A 19,394-nucleotide genomic window follows, 5' to 3' on the forward strand; every position below is an offset into this window, starting at 1 on the left:
CTAATGGAAGGCAGTCTAATAACTTAGGCTCCCTTAGGAAAAGGCACAATTTGTTCACAAATCAGGGGTAAAACCTACCTAACAACATATGAATACCATTAGCTCCTTTGATGTTACAATTATACTTGCCCAAAACTCAGTTCATTAGTTATATAGCCACACAGTATGCACATCACTATTCTTTCTTTTGAAAAGGGCTGATGGTAATCGGGCCATGAGTACAAAGGCATGAGCTGAACAATGCCCTAGAACACAATGCACTGCAATGCCAAGTGCCTCACTGGACTGAAGCAGATCACAGTTTAGGGCACATGTTCTATCTCTTTTACCAAATGAGTTTTATTTTATTTTATTTTATTTTATTTTATTTTAAAGATTTTGTTTATTTATTTGACAGAGAGAGACATAGCGAGAGCAGGAACACAAGCAGGGGGAGTGGGAGAGGGAGAAGCAGGCTTCCCGCAGAGCAGAGAGCCCGATGTGGGACTCGATCCCAGGACCCTGGGATCATGACCTGAGCCGAAGGCAGACGCTTAACGACTGAGCCACCCAGGCGCCCACCAAATGAGTTTTAAAAAATGCCTTTAACAGGGCGCCTGGGTGGCTCAGGTGGTTAAGCGTCTGCCTTCGGCTCAGGTCATGATCTCAGGGTCCTGAGATCGAGTCCCGCATCGGGTTCCCTGCTCAGTGCAGAGCCTGCTTCTCCCTCTCCCTCTGCTGCTCCCTCTGCTTGTGCTCTTCTGTCTATCTCTCTGTCAAATAAATAAATAAAATCTTTAAAAAAAAAAAAAATGCCTTTAACAAATAGTGCTGCAAAAGAGCCTGAGGAGTCTAAGGGCCACTGAACAACTCTACCTGATTAAAACAGCAGAGCCTTGTTTTCCCTATTCTCACAGGACTTTAACAGATGTCTACCAGAGCTCCCAATAACCTGCAAGCAAATATAGTCACAAGACAGCTCACCAGCATCTTAGAAAAAGAGCTACAATGTCTAGGGAAGAACAAAATGTGTAATAAGGAAACAACAGCTCCCTCCATGACACCAGGGGGCCCAGCTCAGGAACAAGGCAGCCATAAGGTTGGTAACCGTATCTTTTCTGGTGCTTAATTTTCCTGCAAAACTGCTTTGGGATGAAAGAGGAAAGTTTCCAACCCTCAAAGCAATGAATTCCTCAGCTTTACCACCTCTGGTAGAATTACACACACTCAAGGCACAAAACATAATACAAAGAGAATACTCCAAGAAACTAGTCTTGCAACTCAAGGAAAGCATAGTAAAGCACAGCCCCAAAAGCTCTCTAAAGTGGATCATACAATCGTGACCACAGAGCAGTTCACAAAAGTACACAGGAAGGGACTGCTTATCTACATTTTTCACCCCCGTGGTGGTACATAATCATTTGTCATCTGCATAGTACTTTATTATATGCCCAGACTATTCTTATAATCACAATTGTGGAATTACTTATCACAATAACGGAGTATGACAGATTAAAATTTATTTTCCTTTTTCTAGGTATTCAGATTACAACAGATGGGAGAAAATCAGCATGGCAAAAAAAGAAGACTTCCTTTGTCTCAAAACCCTGTCAAAAAGATGGCAGAATTGCTGAATTTTAGGGTTTGAGGAAACCTAGAGTATCCAATGATTTCAGATGATGAAGAAAGTAAAAGTTCAGAAGAGTTATAAGCAATTTCCTCAATGTCAGCAAATTAGTGGCAAAGGCAAGAGGAGAACCCTGGCCTCCTGATTTCCAATTCAGTATTTCCACACTAGCGTATTCTTTTCTGTAAATAAATAATAAAATAGGTGAGGAAGATTCTGGGCTGTTTGGTTCAGCACACTATCTTGTCTTTTGGTTTTTTTTTTTTCCTTAAGTTTTATTTATTTAAGAATCTCTACACCCACATTGGGCTGGAACTCATGACCCCGAGATCAAGAGCTGCATGTTCTTCCAACTGAGCCAGCCAGGAGCCCCAGTCTTTTAAAATGCCAAATCTTTCATCATATTGGCTTACCAAAAAAAAAAAAAAATTACAACAAAATCCAGACCTGTTATCATTTTTGCCAATCTGAAAGGAAGAGCAGTTCAATAAAACAGGCCAGGCAATGCACTGGAATTACAATGAACGAATATAGAAGGATTATACGAATAGCAAATGAAACAGAGATGAGAGATTCTGTTTAGGCCTCAATACTACTGAGCAAGAGAGTTCCATGGTATAACTTGTTCTAGATAGCTGAAGTCAATGATTACTACTTTAACTTTTGATTTTTAAATTTTTATTAAACTATAAATTTTTTAATCACATAGGCTAAATTTGTAACAAAAAAACAACAGACAGCCTTTTGAACCATCATTTATTTTTTATTATTATTTTTTAAAGATTTTATTTATTTATTTGACAGAGAGATACAAAGCAAGGGAAGGAACACAAGCAGGGGGAGTGGGAGAGGGAGAAGCAGGCTTCCAGCCGATCAGGGAGCCCGATGCGGGGCTCGATCCCAGGACCCTGGGACCATGACCTGAGCCGAAGGCAGATGTTTAACGAATGAGCCACCCAGGCACCCCTAAACCATCATTTAGACAGCAGAAAGGAGGACAGAGCTGGGTGGGAACAAAGCATGAGAAGAAATCAGGAGTACAATTAGGATGCTATTGAAGAAGTCCAAGAGAGAGGTGAGGGTGGCTTAGCCAAGGGCAATAGTGGAGCAGATAGTCAGAAATAGACTTGGTTATCCCTGCTTTGCAAAGATGGTTCAACATATGCAAACTATTTAATATGATGGACTACATTAACAGAACGAAGGGTAAAAACCACATGATCATCTCAGGGTGCCTGGGTGGCTCAGTCAGTCAAAGCATCCGACTCTTGATTTTGGCTCAGGTCATGATCTCAGGGTCCTGGGATCCAGTCCCATGTCAGGCTCCCCAGTCAGCAGGGAGCCTGCTTTTTCCCTTTCCCTTTGCCCCTCCCCCTGTTCACATAAAGGCTCTCTCTCTAAAAATAAATAAATAAATCTTTAAAAAAAAACAACACATGATCACCTCAATAGATGCAGAAAACCCATCTGATGAAATCCAACACTCTTTCATGATAAAAATTCTCAACAAACTAAGAATAAAAGGAAATGACCTCAACATAATAAATGCCATCACAAAAAGCCCATCATACTCTGTGGTAAAATACTGAAGCTCTTCTACTAAGATCAAGAACAAGTTAATGATGCCTACTTTCACCACTTCTACTTAACATACTGGAAGTCCTAACCAGAGCAATTCAGCAAAGGAAAATAATAAATAAATAGATAGACAGATAGATAGATGGATAGCATCCAAATCACAAAGGAAGAAGCAAAATCATCCCTGTTTGCAGACACAACATGATCTTATAAACAGAAAATCCCAAAGACTCTACAAAAATACCGTTAGAACCAGGAAGTGAATTCAGTAAAGTTGCAGGATACAAAATCAACATATACTAATAAATGAACTACCTAAAAAGGAAATTATTAAGAACCCCATTTACAACAGCATCAGAAAGAATAAAATACTAAGGAATAAATTTAAGGAAGTAAAAGACTTATTCGCTGAAAACTATAAAACCTTGATGAAAGAAATTAAAGACACAAATGAATGGAAAGTCATCCCATGTTTGTGGACTGGAAGAATTATTATTATTAAAATGTCCAGGGGCGCCTGGATGGCTCAGTCGTTAAGCGTCTGCCTTCGGCTCAGGTCATGATCCCAGGGTCCTGGGATAGAGCCCTGCATTGGACTCCCCACTGGCATGCTTTCTCTCTAATAAATAAAATCTTAAAACAAAACAAGATCACCTTTAAAAAAAAAAAAAAGAATTTGGACCCTCATCTTACACCATACATCAAATCAAATCAAAATGGATTAAAGACTTAAATGTAAGACCTGAAACTGTAAAACTCCTAGAAGAAAACATAGGGGGAAAGCTTCATAACATTAGTCATGGCAATGACTTCACAGATAGGATACCAAAGCACAGGTAAGAAAAGCAAAAACAGACCAATGGGACTATACCAAACTAAAAAGCTTCTACACAGCAAAGGAAACAATTAGCAGAGGAAAAAGGCAAGCTACAGAATGAGAATAAAGTATCTGTAAACCACATATCTGATAAGGGGTTAGTCTCCAAAATATATTAGGAACTCCTACAACTCAATAGCAAAAAAACTAATAACTCAATTTAAAAATAGGCAAAGGACTTGAATAGATAGTTCTCCAAAGAATAGCACAAAACCACAATGAGTTATCACCTCATGCCTGTAAGGATGTCTATTATCAAGAAAACAAAAGACAACAAATGTTGACAAGGATGTAGAGAAACTGGAACACCTGTACACTGTTGTGGAATGCAAAATGGTAGCCATCATGACAACAGCATGGAATTTATTCAAAAAAAATAAAAAATAAAACTTCTATATGATCCAGCAATCCCACTTCTGAGTATTTTTCCAAAATAACTGAAGTCAGGATTTTGAAGAGGTAGTAGAACTATTATGTCAATGCAGCACTGTTCACAATAGGCAAGATGTAGAAACAACCTAATAGATTAATGGATTCAAAAAAAATGAGGTATAGACATACAATGGAATATTATTCAGCCTTAAAAAAGAAGGAAATCCTGTAATATGCAATAACACAGATGAACCTTGAAGACTTTATGCTAAGGAAAATAAGGCAGTCAGTCACAGAAGGACAAATACCACCACAAATACCATGGTTTCACTTATATGAGATACCTAAAATTCTCGAACTTGGGTTCCTGACTGGCTCAGCTGGAAGAGCATGTGCCTCTTGATCTGGGGGTCATAAATTCAAGCCCCACACTGGGTGTAGAGGTTACTAAAAAAAATAGCCTTTTTAAAGTTTTTTTTTTTTGGAGAAAGAGAGTGAAAGAAAGAGAGAGCACAAGAGGAGGTAGGGTTAGAGGGAGACGGAGAAGCAGACTCTGCAGAGCAGAGAGCCTGACGCGGGACTCGATCCCAGGACTCTGAGCCAAAGGCAGACGCTTAACTGACTGAGCCACCCAGGCACCCCATAAATAAACTTTTTAAAAAAAAAACTGTCAAATTCATAGAAGAAAAGAGTAAAATAGTGGTTGCCAGGGGCTAGGGAGAAGATTAAAGAGGAAGCTGCTAATCAATGGGTATAAAATTTCAGTTATGCAAGATAAATAAGTTCTAGAGATGTGCTGTATAACATTGTACATATAGGTAACATTACTGTGTTGTACACTTAAAAATCTATTAAGAGGGCAGATCTCATCTTAAGTGTTCTTATAATAAAATAAATTTTAAAAAAGAAAACAAAAAGTCACAATTGGGATATATTTTAAAGCTTGGGTTAGAATCTCAAGAACATATATCCTAAGGCAGTATTTTTCAAATTGCAATTTGTAATACACTGGTCACATAATCAATTTAATAGACCAAGATCAACATTTTACAATTAAATAAAATAAAAACTATCAGATTGTACATGTAGTAAGGGTATTATTTCATAAAACTTTTGTCTCAAGTATCTATATACTTATGCATACAATTGGGTGCCAATATAAAATATGTCTCTAATTATGAGTCATAGCCAAAAAAGCTTGAGAAACCATGCCTAGAAGCTGTGGATACTTATCTTCCCTAAAATCTTTGTCAAAGTCCTTCATTAGGCTCAAGTGAAACAAGCTATAACAAGTTTAATTACATTCCTAATATAATCTTATTGATCTGCCAAAAAAATACATTACTTGGTCTTTGGAGAAAAAAAAAAAAAAGAACAGTACAAGCAATATTCAAGTATTACTGGAATGCCGGGCATAAATTATGTTATTTCTACCAATCATGGAGATACACAGATTACTAAAGAAATACAACACCAATTTTCTTTAACCACCACACAATTTTAACGATTCAACTACTCCTAATTTTAGGGGTTAAGCACCATCAATGTATACTTACTTTCTGAATTTTCAGGAAAATACCTTACTCTCCCAAATGAGAAAATATGGCCTAATTCTCCTTGAAGAATACATAGTATATACTACAGCTCTGAAATATTTCTTCAGAAAACTTCCTGTCTTAAGCAATAATCTTTTTTTAATAACTGAGATAAAATAAAACTGTCTCTACCAATTCACCAAGTCTTTAGGTTCAAGTAGTTCAGTCTCTGAGCAATGCTATTGGCATAATTCATAATTCTTTGTTTTAGACTGTTATCCCTTGGTCCCTGACCACTAAATGCCAGTGGTGTATCCTCCCTCCTCCATAGTCACTGCAACAACCAAAAGTGCCCCCATACTTTTCCAAATACCCTCTGGAGATACGGTACCTCTGCCATTAAGAACCACTGAAAAATTTAGCTGATACTCTCCTTAGATCAACTGATTGTCACATAATGAATTGTGGTCTCCAATTCAGGGTAGAAATGTCAGTCAGCTATCAGTGCCTTGAATTTAACTATTTCCAAGGTAGCATTAAAATCATATGGTCTAAAGTAGAGAGAATATTTACCTTTTTTTTTTTCCTAGCACAGGCAGTCCCTGGGTATTATTTTTAAGATGGTATGCAACAAATGTAAACATCCAAGAAATAAAAGGTTAACATATGGATTCTACAAGTATTCTAAGTTAAATGTTTATCTCCATTTCTCCCAAGTTTCACAAAGAAAGGATAAGACAGAATTATAGAAGAAATGTCTAAGATTATTTCCTTGAACAAAGTCTACAAGTACATTTATATGTTTATGTATACATGTCTAGTGTACAGATTTAAGGGAAAAGTCACTGAGTAATACCTGACAAGTTTTAACAGATTGAAAAGAATATATAACACTTACTAAATACTTATGATTAGAAACAGTAGCCACTGCTTATTCAATCCTTGCAGCAAGCTTATGAGGGCATTATTATTTTCCCCATTACACAGAGGAGAATACTGAGGTACAGAGAAGTTAAATAACCTGTTCAAGATCACTTAGTGATTAAGTGGCTGAGCAAGGGTTCAAACCCAGATTAACTCCAGAGCTCTCACTAAAAGCTGTATTGTTTCAAGGCACACATAAGAAGATGGGAGGAGGAGATTTTAAAAGCAAAAAGAGGGGTGCCTGGGTGGCTCAGTCGGTTGAGTGTCCGACTCTTGATTTCCGCTCAGGTCACGATCTCAGGGTCAGGGGATTAAGCCCTGCTCTGTGCTGAGCGTGGAATCTGCCTAAGATTCTCTCTCTCCCTCTCCCTCCACCTTCTCCCTCTGCCCCTCCCCCACCTAAAAAATAAATAAAAATAATAAATGGGAAAAATAAATAAAAGCAGGAAAGAATCTGTCTGAAAACTATGAAAAATATTAATACTCCACTACAGTGCAACTATGAAAAGGTTATCAGCAAAAATTCCTATGACCCAAAAAAACTAGATTTTCATCCCAAGGCTCTTCAGCAATAGTATTTAAACTCTGCACTTAAACTTCACATTACAAAGAAGCTCAAATTAAATGAACTGTGAACTCCATTTTGTACATATCACCTTGCACATAATACTCAACTTTTAAACATTGTTATCCTGTTTAGTTTGTCGCTTAGGCAGCATTTCTATTGTGATAACCACATGGTACTTCTGTACAAAAGATATAAAAAAAAAAATCAGTATTACTCTAATCAATTATATATTACAAAGGGAAAAAGGCACCTACATAATGGGCAAATCTGGCAGATAGGAATTTAACCAAATGTGAGATTTAACATCACCATTAATGAAACTACCATCGTAGACTTCCTAATATTTAGCATTAAGACAAAACATCCTGCCCACAATATTTATCCTGAAGCAACGCAAGAGGAAAAAGGTATATTCAAATTGAAGGACAGTCTACAAAACAACTCATCTCTTAAAATGTCAACGTCATTAAAGACATCTCCCTTCCTAAAACCGGGCTTTAGGAACTGTTTTGGGGTAAGAGACAGGACAACTAAATGCAATGTAATTCTTTTTTTTTTTTTTTAAGACTTTATTTATTTATTTGACAGAGAGAGAGACAGCCTGAGAGGGAACACAAGCAGGGGGAGTGGGAGAGGGAGAAGCAGGCTTCCCGTGGAGCAAGGAGCCCGATGTGGGACTCGATCCCAGGATCCTGGGATCATGACCTGAGCCGAAGGCAGACGCTTAACGACTGAGCCACCCAGGCGCCCCATGCAATGTAATTCTTGACTGAATTCTAGATTTCAAAGCTTTAAAGTAAGGTATAAAGGACATTATTAAAACCAAGGAAATATACAATATAGACGGTATATTAGATGATAATACAACAATACTAAAGTTCCTGAGTATAAAACTGTAATACAGTTTTATTATGCTTGTGTAGGAGAAATCTCCTTATTCTTTGGAAATGGATGCCGAAATATTGAGAAGTAAAGTGTCATGATGTCTGCAAGTAACCCTTAAATGTTTCAGCAAAATATAAATATGCATGTGTGTGTGAAAAGAGAACACAAAAATGTGGCAACATGTTCAAAATTGGTAAGTTTAGTCAAAAGGGTATATGGGTGACCACTGTACCATTCTTTACACTTTTTGAAGGTTTAAGTGTCATCAAAATAAAAGGTTGGGGCAGAAAATAATCCAAGACACAAAACTCAGGAATCTGAATCTAAGGATTACGTAACGATTAAGGCAGAATAACAGAATCATTCTCTTTGGTGAGGCACCTGGGTGGTGCAGTCAATTGAGCGCCCAACTCTTGGTTTCTGCTCGGGTGGTGATCTCAGTCAGGGTCGTGAGATCTAGCACGGCGTTGGGCTCCGTGCTCAGCAGGGAGTCGGCTTCAGATTCTCTCTCTCTCCCTCTCCCTTTGCCCCTCTGCCCTGCACTCGTGCTCTCTCTCTCCTCTAAAATAAATAAATAAATCTTAAAAAAAAAGAATCATTCTCTTTGGTAAAAGAAAAGAAAAGAAAAGAAAGGAGTCAAGAAGCAGGGAGCAGAATAGGGATTCAGACCACTGTGACTCAAACCTCTATCTTCCTGTCCTTATAACCCCAAGGACAAACATCCTATTGGCAAGAACCAAGTAAGCAAAGTTCTGTGTGCAGAAACAGTGAGTATTCACTCACCCATCAATATTTATTAAATATCTATGTGTCAGACTCCATGGCAGCAGCATAGCAGTACAAGTAAGAACACAGACTCCGGACTCAGAGTGTGTAAGTTCAAATCCCAGCACTACCAAATCCGAGCTCTACCATTTGCTATTTGTGTACCTTTCAGCAAACTACTCAATCTCTCTGTGCTTTGATATCTTCATTTTTAAAGGGAAGATAATAACAGTACCTAATTTAATGGGTTGTTATGAAGATTAGATGACATAACAAATGTAAAAATGCCGGGCACCTGGGTGGCTCAGCTGGCTCAGTGGGGAGTCTGCTTCTCCCTCTCCTTCTGCCTCTCTCCCGAGCTTGTGCTCTCTAATAAAATCTTAAAAAAATAAAAATTAAAAAAAAAAGCTCTTATATTATTTTTGGTTTCCTGTTTATTTATTACTTGTTTTTAAAGGGAATCATTTACCTGGTTATTTCTTTGTATATATAGGTATTTGTTAATTGGAGAATTCTGCTCTGTACATGAATGTTCAGATGCTTGGTAAATAAGGTAAATGAATATTCTAGTACACCTGAACTTTTAAAAGTTTTTTTTTTTAAAGATTTTAAGTAATCTCTACACCCAGCATGGGGCTTGAACTTATAACCCTGAGATCAAGAGTGGAATGCTCTACTGATTGAGTCAGCCAGCCACCCCGAACTTTTAAAAGTTTTGTTGGAGGATTAGTTCTCTATTTCAGCATAGTAAACTATTCTAAAACTCAGCAGCTTAGAACAGTAATAAACATTATCTCATATAGTTTCTGTGGCTCAGGAATATGGGAGCAGCTTAACTGAGTGATTCTGGCTATGAGGTTGCACTCATGTTTGCTGGGGCTCTCATTATCTGAAGGCTTGACTGGGGCTGGAGAATCCATTTCTAAGCTTACTCACATGGTTGTTGGCAGCAGGTCACGATTTCTCACTGGCTATTGCTGGGGGCCTCAGTTCATTACCAGATGGACCTCTACATAGGATTGCTTGAGTGCTGTCATGACATAGCAGCTGGCTTCTCTCTAGAGCTTTCTGTATATGAATTTGCCTGTTCTAGACTTTTCATATAAATGGAATCATACAAGATGTGCCCTTTTGTGAGTGGCTTCTTTCATTCAGCATAATGTTTTCAAAGCTCATCTAGGTTGTAGCAGGTGTCAGAACTTCATTCCTTCTTAAGGATGAATAATATTTCACTGTATGGATATACCACATTTTAAAAATCCATGTAGTCAGTTAATGGACATTTGGGTTGTTTCTACTCTTTGGCTCTTACGAATAATGCTGCTATGACCATTTGTGTACAAGTTTTTGTGTGGATGCATGTTTTCGTATTTCTCAGGTATATAACTACGGGTTGAAGTCCGTATAGTTTTATCCCTCTGTATGACTGCAGTAGAATTCTAACTGGACTTGTCACCTCTTTAATTTGCCTTTCACTTTGCTATCCAAGCGATCTTTCAAACATGGAGATTTAATCACATCTTTTTTTTTTTTTTTTTTTTTTTGATATTTCATCACATCTTATCTCTGTTTCTGTGTTTTCAGTGGCTCCTTGTAGCTTTCAGGAAAAGTCCAAACTCAGCTTATCACACAGGCCATTTATGATCTGGCTCCCGCTTTCCTTTAAGTTTTTCCTGCCACACTTTTCATTCTTATTCCCTTAACCTCAACTGATGTCATGCTTTCGCCCATTAAGGTTTTCATGCTTCTACCATTGTCTCAATGGTTTATCACTTTGAATGGGAAATAACTACTTATTCTTTAGAAATCAGCTCTGGTCCCATTTGTGATAAACTTTATTACCTTTAATTGATTAATTTTAAGATTTTATTTATTTATTTGAAACAGAGAGAGAGAGTACACAAGCAGGGGAGAGGGGCAGAGGGAGATGGAGAAGCAGAAGCAGACTCCCCGCAGGGAGCCCAATGCAGGGCTAGGAGCTAGATCCGAGGACCCTGGGATCATGACCTGAGCCGAAGGTAGACACTTAACCAACTGAGCCACCCAGGTGCCCCCCTTTATTTAATTTAAATACTCCTTCTCTGTGCTCTTATAATACCATAATACTTATCATGCTGTTCTCTGGACATTGATTCTTGTTTGTTTCTTCAGGTAGACTGTAGAACCCTGAGAGAAGGAGCCATATCTATTAGACTTAATCTCTCTAGACCTAAGAGTAACACAAAAAAGTAGCTAGTGTCTATTGGGTTGTTTAATACATAAATGCCAGGCAATATTCTAGCATTTTACATTTTTTTTAAGATTTTATTTATTTGAGAGATTGAGAGAGAGAGCACATGCAAGAGAGAGCACAAGCGGTGGAGAAGGAGAAGCAAACTCCCCGCTGAGCAAGGAGCCCGATGTGGGGTTCAATCCCAGGGCCCTGAGATCATGACCTGAGCCGAAAGCAGACACTTAACTGAATGAACCACCCAGGCGCCCCAATACAAGACTTTTTATTGAAAGACCTGAACCGGGGCGCCTGGGTGGCTCAGTCGTTAAGCGTCTGCCTTTGGCTCAGGTCATGATCCCAGCGTCCTGGGATCGAGCCCCGCATCCGGCTCCCTGCTCCGCGGGAAGCCTGCTTCTCCTTCTCCCACTCCCCCTGCTTGTGTTCCCTCTCTCACTGTGTCTCTCTCTGTCAAATAAATAAAATCTTTAAAAAAAAAGAAAGACCTGAACCATTATAAAGTCTTTCAAGGAAAAAAAAGAACACTTCAAATAAAAGCTAAAGGCACTCTTCAAGAAAGGTTACACTTCTAAAAAGTGGTAAGAAAATGGAATAAAAGTGACAAAAGGGTAAATGTTTGACCTGCAATAAGCAACTAATATAAAAATAAGGGGGGGAAAATAAGCAATGGGAAAGCTTTGTAGGAAGAAGATTAAACCTGATGCAGAACTTAGCAAAATTTGTAGAGGACATAAAGCTAGAAAGTAGTGTTTCAAGGGATCTCTTTTTTTTAATCCAATTAATTAACACATAGTGTATTATTAGTTTCAGAGCTAGAGGTCAGTAATTCCTCAGTCTTATATAATACCCAGTACCCATTACATCCTGTGCCCTCCTTAATGTCCATCACCCAGTTAGTCCATCCTCTCATCCCCTTTCCCTCCAGCAACCCTCAATTTGTTTCCTACGATTAAGAGTCTTACAAGGGATCTTTTGGGGGAGCTGGGACTGTAACACTGGAGTGTAGTAACGGTTGCACAACTCTACAAGTTTACTAAAAATCACTGACTTATACACTTCAAACAGGCAAATTTAGCAGTATATAAATTACACACCAATAAAGCTGTTTCTTAAAAAGTGGTATTTGTTTGCTGAAGCAAGAAGGGAGAATTTCATTATTAGAATTTCTCTGACTGAAGAAAGGAAGCAGCAAAGAGAAAAAGTACAATAATTCATTCTACAGACAGGAAAATAAAAATGTCACTGGGTTACTCTCTATAAACCTTGCTTAGACCACAAAAGCTTACCATCCTAAGAGTAAAAAGACAATAGATTTAGAGAATGTGGAATCAGGGGAAGGAATACTCCGACTTAATTTCCTATCACCTAGGAGAGAGGTAACAATTTATTCTGATCCCACATTATTGCATATGCCTGAGATGTAGAGATGGTATCTCCTATCAGAGAAGAATTTCAAGAGGAAATTTAAAAACAGAAAATCAAATCCAGAATCATCTTAAAAGAATGTATGACAATTTCTTCACCAGCAAGCTGACAACAGTCAATTCCCTCAGCCAGCAAACATCCAAATACGGGATTTTTTGTTATTTTTGGAGAAGATTAATTTGCATTGGTTGAGGGCCTTTTGCAGAAACTGTCCGAGACAGCAGCACTGTATTTTACTTACCCATGTGCAACTACAGAGATCAAGCGAAACTGCACCTATGAACAACCACAATTCACATTTGCTTTGAGCTATGAAAATATTAACCTACTCTGACCTCCCCTGCATCCACTTCAGCGAAGCCTGGGTCAAGAGTCTCAACTTCCCAAAACAGCGCAGGTGTCTCTAATTTCAGACCTGCTAGTCTCCTTTCTGCCTTTGGCTAAATTAGTAGCCAAGTCTGTTTTTATTTTCTAGATAAAAACAAGAACAAAAAATTCCACTAACTCATGTAGGTATTTTCTTTTTTTCTTCATAAAAGAAGGTTCCAGCAGACATAAATGGAGCAACATGTATCAGTATCTAATTCTCCTTCCTCTAAATGGCTACAATAAAGGTCAAAAGAGCTCAAAGCGGTAATATCCATGATGTTATCCACTCAGACTTGAAAAAGTATAATATCGATGAACTTTATATATTTCAATAAAAGAACACAGTGTGAAAATAGCATGCCGAATAGCATTTACAGTAGCATGCCTAATCCTTAGTAGGCGTTCAGTAAATTTTAGTTGCTTTCCTTTCCATTAATTCTTATAGTATTTCCATGAAATAGTTCCTGTTTATTACTACCCCAATAAAAAGCAGGAAAACAGAAAGAAGGGAATTTTCTGACTGACCACCCAGACCAGACCCCAACATTCAGGCCTCTAGATAATAATGAAGGGGATTCATCTGCAGAAGTTAAACTTTTTTTTTTTCTTTTTAAGATTTTATTCATTTGAGACAGAGAGAGAGAGAGAGAGAGAGAGATGAGCAGGGGGAGAGGCAGAGGAGAGGGAGAAGCAGGCTCCCAGCCGAGCCAGGAGCCAGAGGCGGGGCTCGGTCCCAGAATCCTGGGATCATGACCTGAGCTGAAGGCAGACGCTTAACCATCTGAGCCACCCAGGCATCCCAAGCAGAAGTTAAATTTTCATCAACCCTCCCTACCTCACTTCCTAGGCAGTAGTGTCAATTCCAAGGACCATGGTTCCCTTTGCTACAGAAAGTAGCTGAAGGGGGACCTGGCTGGCTTAGTTGGTAGAGCATGCAACTCTTGATCTCAGGGTCGTGAGTTCAAGCCTGACATTGGACATAAAGCTTATTTTAAAAAAAAGGTAACTCAACTGTTTTTCCTTGTAGCAATGTATTTATGATTACTGTTCTTTCTGACTGAGAGACAAGCTGTCTCAAAAACTTTTGCTGTTCTATGTGCAGGTGCAACAAGAGTCCAAGGCTGTCATCAACCCACAGAACCCTATACACAAGTTTATAAGATTCCTGGTTGGGGGGATTGTAGGGAGTAGTGTCATTATTTTTTTTTTGGCTATCAAGTTCACTCTCTGAGTGATCCAAGTTTCCTGCACCAATGAGCAATGGGATCTCCACAAACCTAAGACCACAGAAAACTATAACTACACGTGAACTAGCACTACCTTACTTTGACAGGAAATGTTCTGACAGAAATAGGTTTGCAAAGCTGTGTGAAGCCGCCATCTATAGCTTTTTGTGGGCATCTGACACAAGACAGATACAGGAACCCAAGCCGTATCTGGTATATTTTTGTTTAGCCCAGAGCTTAAGACAGGAACACAAGCATGCTGTGTCAAATCAAACTCTAGTGGTTGCAGATAGACAGATTCTGTCATCAGTAACAAAATTTTATAATTGCCATGATGGCCTGGCTACTGTCAAAACAGGCCCCTTGTTGCATTTAGTCTACCATTCACATAAGCTACTGAGTGTCAGAGTGACCAGAAGAATTAGTTAGCCTGTCAGCCATTACCCCAAGTTGGTCTACATAATGGCTCTAATACAAGAACTTCTGCCCTCTAAGGACTGGATCATGGTTTGTATAAGCATGTGTGTGAATTCATAGTTCTGTTCTATAACCACCAAAATTTTTAACTGCTTGTGCTGTTTCTTGGCATTCAATAAATTCTAACAAGATACTAGACATAGTCCACAACATTAGATAATCAATGATGACAAACTATCATGGGGCTATGAGAGTGCTTCCCTAAACAATAATCCAATCTGATCTATTCTAGTTCAGAACTTAAAATACTAACAAAACAGCTTAGGAAAGGAGCAGGAAAAAGTAAATAAACCTGGGACCTACCTTGTTTACAACTCCCACAGACAGATGAAATTCAATTCCATGCCAATCATACCCCTCGATCACTAAAACACAAACAGAAAAATAAAAGTTCATGCATAATAAGCAGTGCTTCCAGTTCCTAAAGGGCATTTGGTTTCAAAGGCATGAAGCTGTTTATCTCCTTTCTATCTTCTTCATGCCTACAACAGGGGGTGAGCTCTGTCCCTGGCAAAAAGGCCCAAATAGGTAGAGTTAAATAATAGCTAACACTTGACTGAGCACTTATATATGCCAGGCACTGTTCTAAGTGCTTAAAATGCACTAATTTAATCCTCAACAACCCTGAGATAATTACTCTTATTAAGTCATTTTAAGTCTAAATCACAACTGACCTGTAGCTCTGAAAATTGCTCTTACTGGTGCTAAGAAATGGCTTTTAAATAAATGTAGGTGATCTCAACCACTGTAGCTGGGCTGTTTCAATGGTTGATATATCTACAAATGTTCCATATTCATCCATTCATTATGTGTCTCTTGAGTTCCCACCATGTGCTGAGCACTATACCAGGTGCTAAAGAGGATTCATCCTCTGTCGTTCAGAATAAACTAGCTGGGGAGATCAGGCTAGACTACGAGAAATGGTGTGCCCTTTTACGAGGTACACTCTTTTGCACAATCATTCAGTAAAAATAATAAGCTTTGAGAAAAGGGGATGAAAGCTTCACATAAAAGCTGGACCTTTAAAAATAGGTACATCAGCAAAGAGAGGAGAAAGGCTTTTCAGGCAAAGAAATGAGAACAAAAACATGGTGGCAGGGACAGGCACTATGTATCTGAGGTCCTTCATAATCTGATCCCACCCAGCCACTGATCTCCCTTCCCTTCCCCATTAGCTGTACCAAACTTCTTACTTCTGGGATACACAGTCTTTGATAGTTCCACTGTTTTCCTACTGCATAAAATGCTCTTCCTTTTTCCCGGGTAGATAACATGAACTAATCTTAGTATACAGTAGGCACTCAGTACAATATAGCCAGTTAGAAATAATTTTTATTATTAAAGATCTAATTGAAATATTTTTCTAAAGCCTTCCAATTCCCCAGAGTTAATCTACTCGCCTCCCCACCACACTCACGTGGCATTTGTCCATTTTTCCATTAGAGCGATAAAACATTTTATTGTCCCCAGGTTTCCCTTTTTCTTTTTCTCTTACTTTTCTGAACAGAAACCATCTTTCATACAACTCAATGTGCCCTAAGACCTAACACAGTGTCTGGCACATAACAGGTGCCCATTATATTCTTGTTAACTGAAATACCGATTGACTCAAATTTACAAAATAAATTATAAAAGGATTCCTCTAAGTCACTTCCTTTAGTACATTTAAGTGATTTAGTTTGTCAAATCTAATGCACTTTTACATTTTCATGAATACATCTGCCACATAATTATGCCAACAATTCAGGTACAAAAAGTCAAAGTGGATTCACTAAAAACTACCAAGCTCACTAGTTTTTGCTTGACAACAAAATGAAGTCCTCATTCATGCCAAATGAGACAGAAGAAATTAACTGAATTGATAATTTAGATATTGTGGCTGGAGACCATACTCACTGAAATAGTGCCACAGCTTCGTATGCCGTCTGTATGTTTAAATAGGTATTTATATTGGCTTTAGTCATGGATCGTAGAGGTTACAAATTTAGAAGTCCAATCATAAATCCAAGATTTATTTATAGAAACTTTCCATATGGTAGGAGTTTAAGAAGTAAAACAGCAGCCTTTTTGCCTGCCGAAAGCAGAGGGTAGCAGAGCGCCAAAGGAATAAACCCTCTCCTGACTCTGCTCTTGGCACTGTTTAAAGCAAAGGAAGAAATGTGCAGGGCAAGCAAGAGCCTTACTGAAAATCAGTCACCCAGGGCAATGGGCATTTTGAATGTCTGTGCTATTCAAGGCTTAAATATTAATTTTATACATGCCCATGTTCATTTAAAGCACAACTTGTGGCTTGGAACTTTAAAAATGCTCTAATGTGCTAGTTTGTCCACATATTAATGGAGTCAGCCAGGTTTTAACATGCCAAGCTTAAAATACTCTCTAAATCATTATGCAAAGGTATGAACTCAATCCTTTATTCTCAGGAAAAGGCACTTAGGGGAGAAAGACTAAAGCAGTAGTATTTCAAGGGAAGCCATACCAGAAAAAGCCAACTCCTACAGAGTGATGAGTTATCTTTTAAAAGTAGATGAATAGAAAGAAGATAAAAGATAATGACAAATTACTTAACAATTATTAATATCAAAATGAGATCCAGGATTTTTAGTTCAATGTTGTCAGAGAATGTATTTTGAAACTGATTTCTACACGAGACCATCTTATAAAAAGGTTGTTTTAGTCATCCACTGACTAAGCCCCTTTAGAATCCAAGTCTTATGTTACATTGAAATGAGTTATATTTTTATGTGAACAGTATTGTAAGCAAAGTTCTTCTAATCTTTTATATTACTGGCTTTAGAGAAATGCCAATAAAACCTAGAATGACTAAAACTTTATAACTAAACCTTGGAAGTTTACACATCCAATCCCTTCATTCTCAGTTGAGAAACCAGAGTAGAAGACGTTCAGTGACTTGGTAACAGAAACACTTGGGCCAGAATCTGATTACTAGTCCAGTGTATTTATCCTACTACATACTACGGAACATACTGCTTTATTAAAACAGAAAATGTTTTGGAAATAACAACAGAAGAAAAATTTAAATACCTACACTCTTTCCCTAACTTTGGAAAAGAATTTAAAAATTAGATGTGTGTGCCCTAAAGTTTTGGGAAGGCTGTTCCTTAAAAATTTAGGCATTAAAAAATTCTAACAGTTATTTTCAAGGCTTATGACTCAAAACATGCTCACAGAGAATCTCTACTGGAAGCGCAGCTTTTAAAAGTTTCCCTTACATTCCAAAGGAAATGAGAATAATTTTTACAATCTAAGTAAGATGACATTGTCCTCATCTTCTAAAATATAAACTTCACACACACAAAAATAAGCAATTGCACAGAATTCAGGGTCTTCTTTCAAACAAGCAGTTCATCTGAAAGAATGCTACTGTCTCATTTGGGGAGAAAAAGATGCAAAGAATAAAAGGAAAGTAATTAAAAAATGGTATGAAAGGGGAAAATAGGAAAAGGAGGAAAGAGGAAAGACAATCAATACAAAGGTTTGATTCCGAGATCAAAAAAATTCCGAGAAAAAACAATTCCTAATTAAATGAATGAACTGCAGTTTTTAAGCAGTCAGCCTTAACAAGGTGTGGTCACATACCTCCTACCTCCTCGAACTGAACACCTATGAGAAAAACCTTAATCTCATTCTGTCTGATCCCCCTACTTACTCTTTCTTCCACTTCCAAAGAGCAGTAAGTGTACTGGGCCTCCTGGAGAAAGTGGAGGAGTCAGAAAGGTCAGCCCATGTAACCCCTCAGAGTCCTAGTACTGGCTGGACCTAGGAGAGAGTCAAGAGAGGCTCAGTGGGGAGCCTGCTTCTCCCTCTGCCTGCCACTCCTCCTGCTTGTGCACATTCTCTCTCACTCTCTGACAAATAATAAAATCTTTAAAAAAAAAAAAAAAAGAATGTCCTTTTTAAGGCTAAATAAATTCTATTGTATGTACATTACCACATTTCGTTATCCATTCATCAGTGGAGGGCCATTTAGGCTGTTTCCACCTTTTGGCTATTGTGAATAATGCTGCTGTGAACACTAGTGTACAAGGACCTGTTTAAGTCCCCTCTTTCAATTATTTTGGGTATTACTTAGGAGTAGAATTGCTGGATCCTATGGCAATTTTATGTTTAACTTTTTGAGGAACCACAAAATTGCTTTCCACAGTGGCTGTACCATTGCATAACCTCACCAGTGATACACAAGAGTTGCAGTTTCTCGGGGCGCCTGGGTGGCTCAGTTGGTTAAGCGACTGCCTTCAGCTCAGGTCATGATCCTGGAGTCCCGGGATCGAGTCCTGCATCGGGCTCCCTGCTCGGCAGGGAGTCTGCTTCTCCCTCTGACCGTCCTCCCTCTCATGCTCTCTGTCTCTCATTCTCTCTCTCTCTCAAATAAATAAATAAAATCTTTAAAAAAAAAAAAAAAAAAAAGAGTTGCAGTTTCTCCTCATAGTTTTTTTGATAATAGCTATCCTAACAAGTGTCAAGTGGTATCAAAGGAAAGGGTCCTTCTGCTTATGGCTTTAAAGCATTTTCTATCTGAAGGTGTTCCTATGGCAC

General features: G+C 38.3%; 1 protein-coding gene across 3 annotated transcripts in view; it reads right to left on the reverse strand.

The window, feature by feature from the left end:
* MRTFA (myocardin related transcription factor A) overlaps positions 1 to 19,394 on the reverse strand; it is a 199,808-nt gene that overhangs the window by 151,216 nt on the left and 29,198 nt on the right. Inside the window, exon 2 of one of the 3 annotated variants that reach the window (XM_078076665.1) lies at positions 15,141 to 15,202. The exons of 1 other annotated variant lie outside the window; for it this stretch is intronic. The gene's annotated coding sequence lies outside the window, so the exon portion shown is untranslated. Of the gene's footprint in view, positions 1 to 15,140; positions 15,203 to 19,394 lie in introns of those variants that run through there. One more of the 3 variants, XM_078076668.1, reaches the window with a different exon arrangement.

Source organism: Halichoerus grypus, chromosome 6 (genome assembly GCF_964656455.1).
Source record: "Halichoerus grypus chromosome 6, mHalGry1.hap1.1, whole genome shotgun sequence".
Lineage (NCBI taxonomy): Eukaryota > Metazoa > Chordata > Mammalia > Carnivora > Phocidae > Halichoerus > Halichoerus grypus.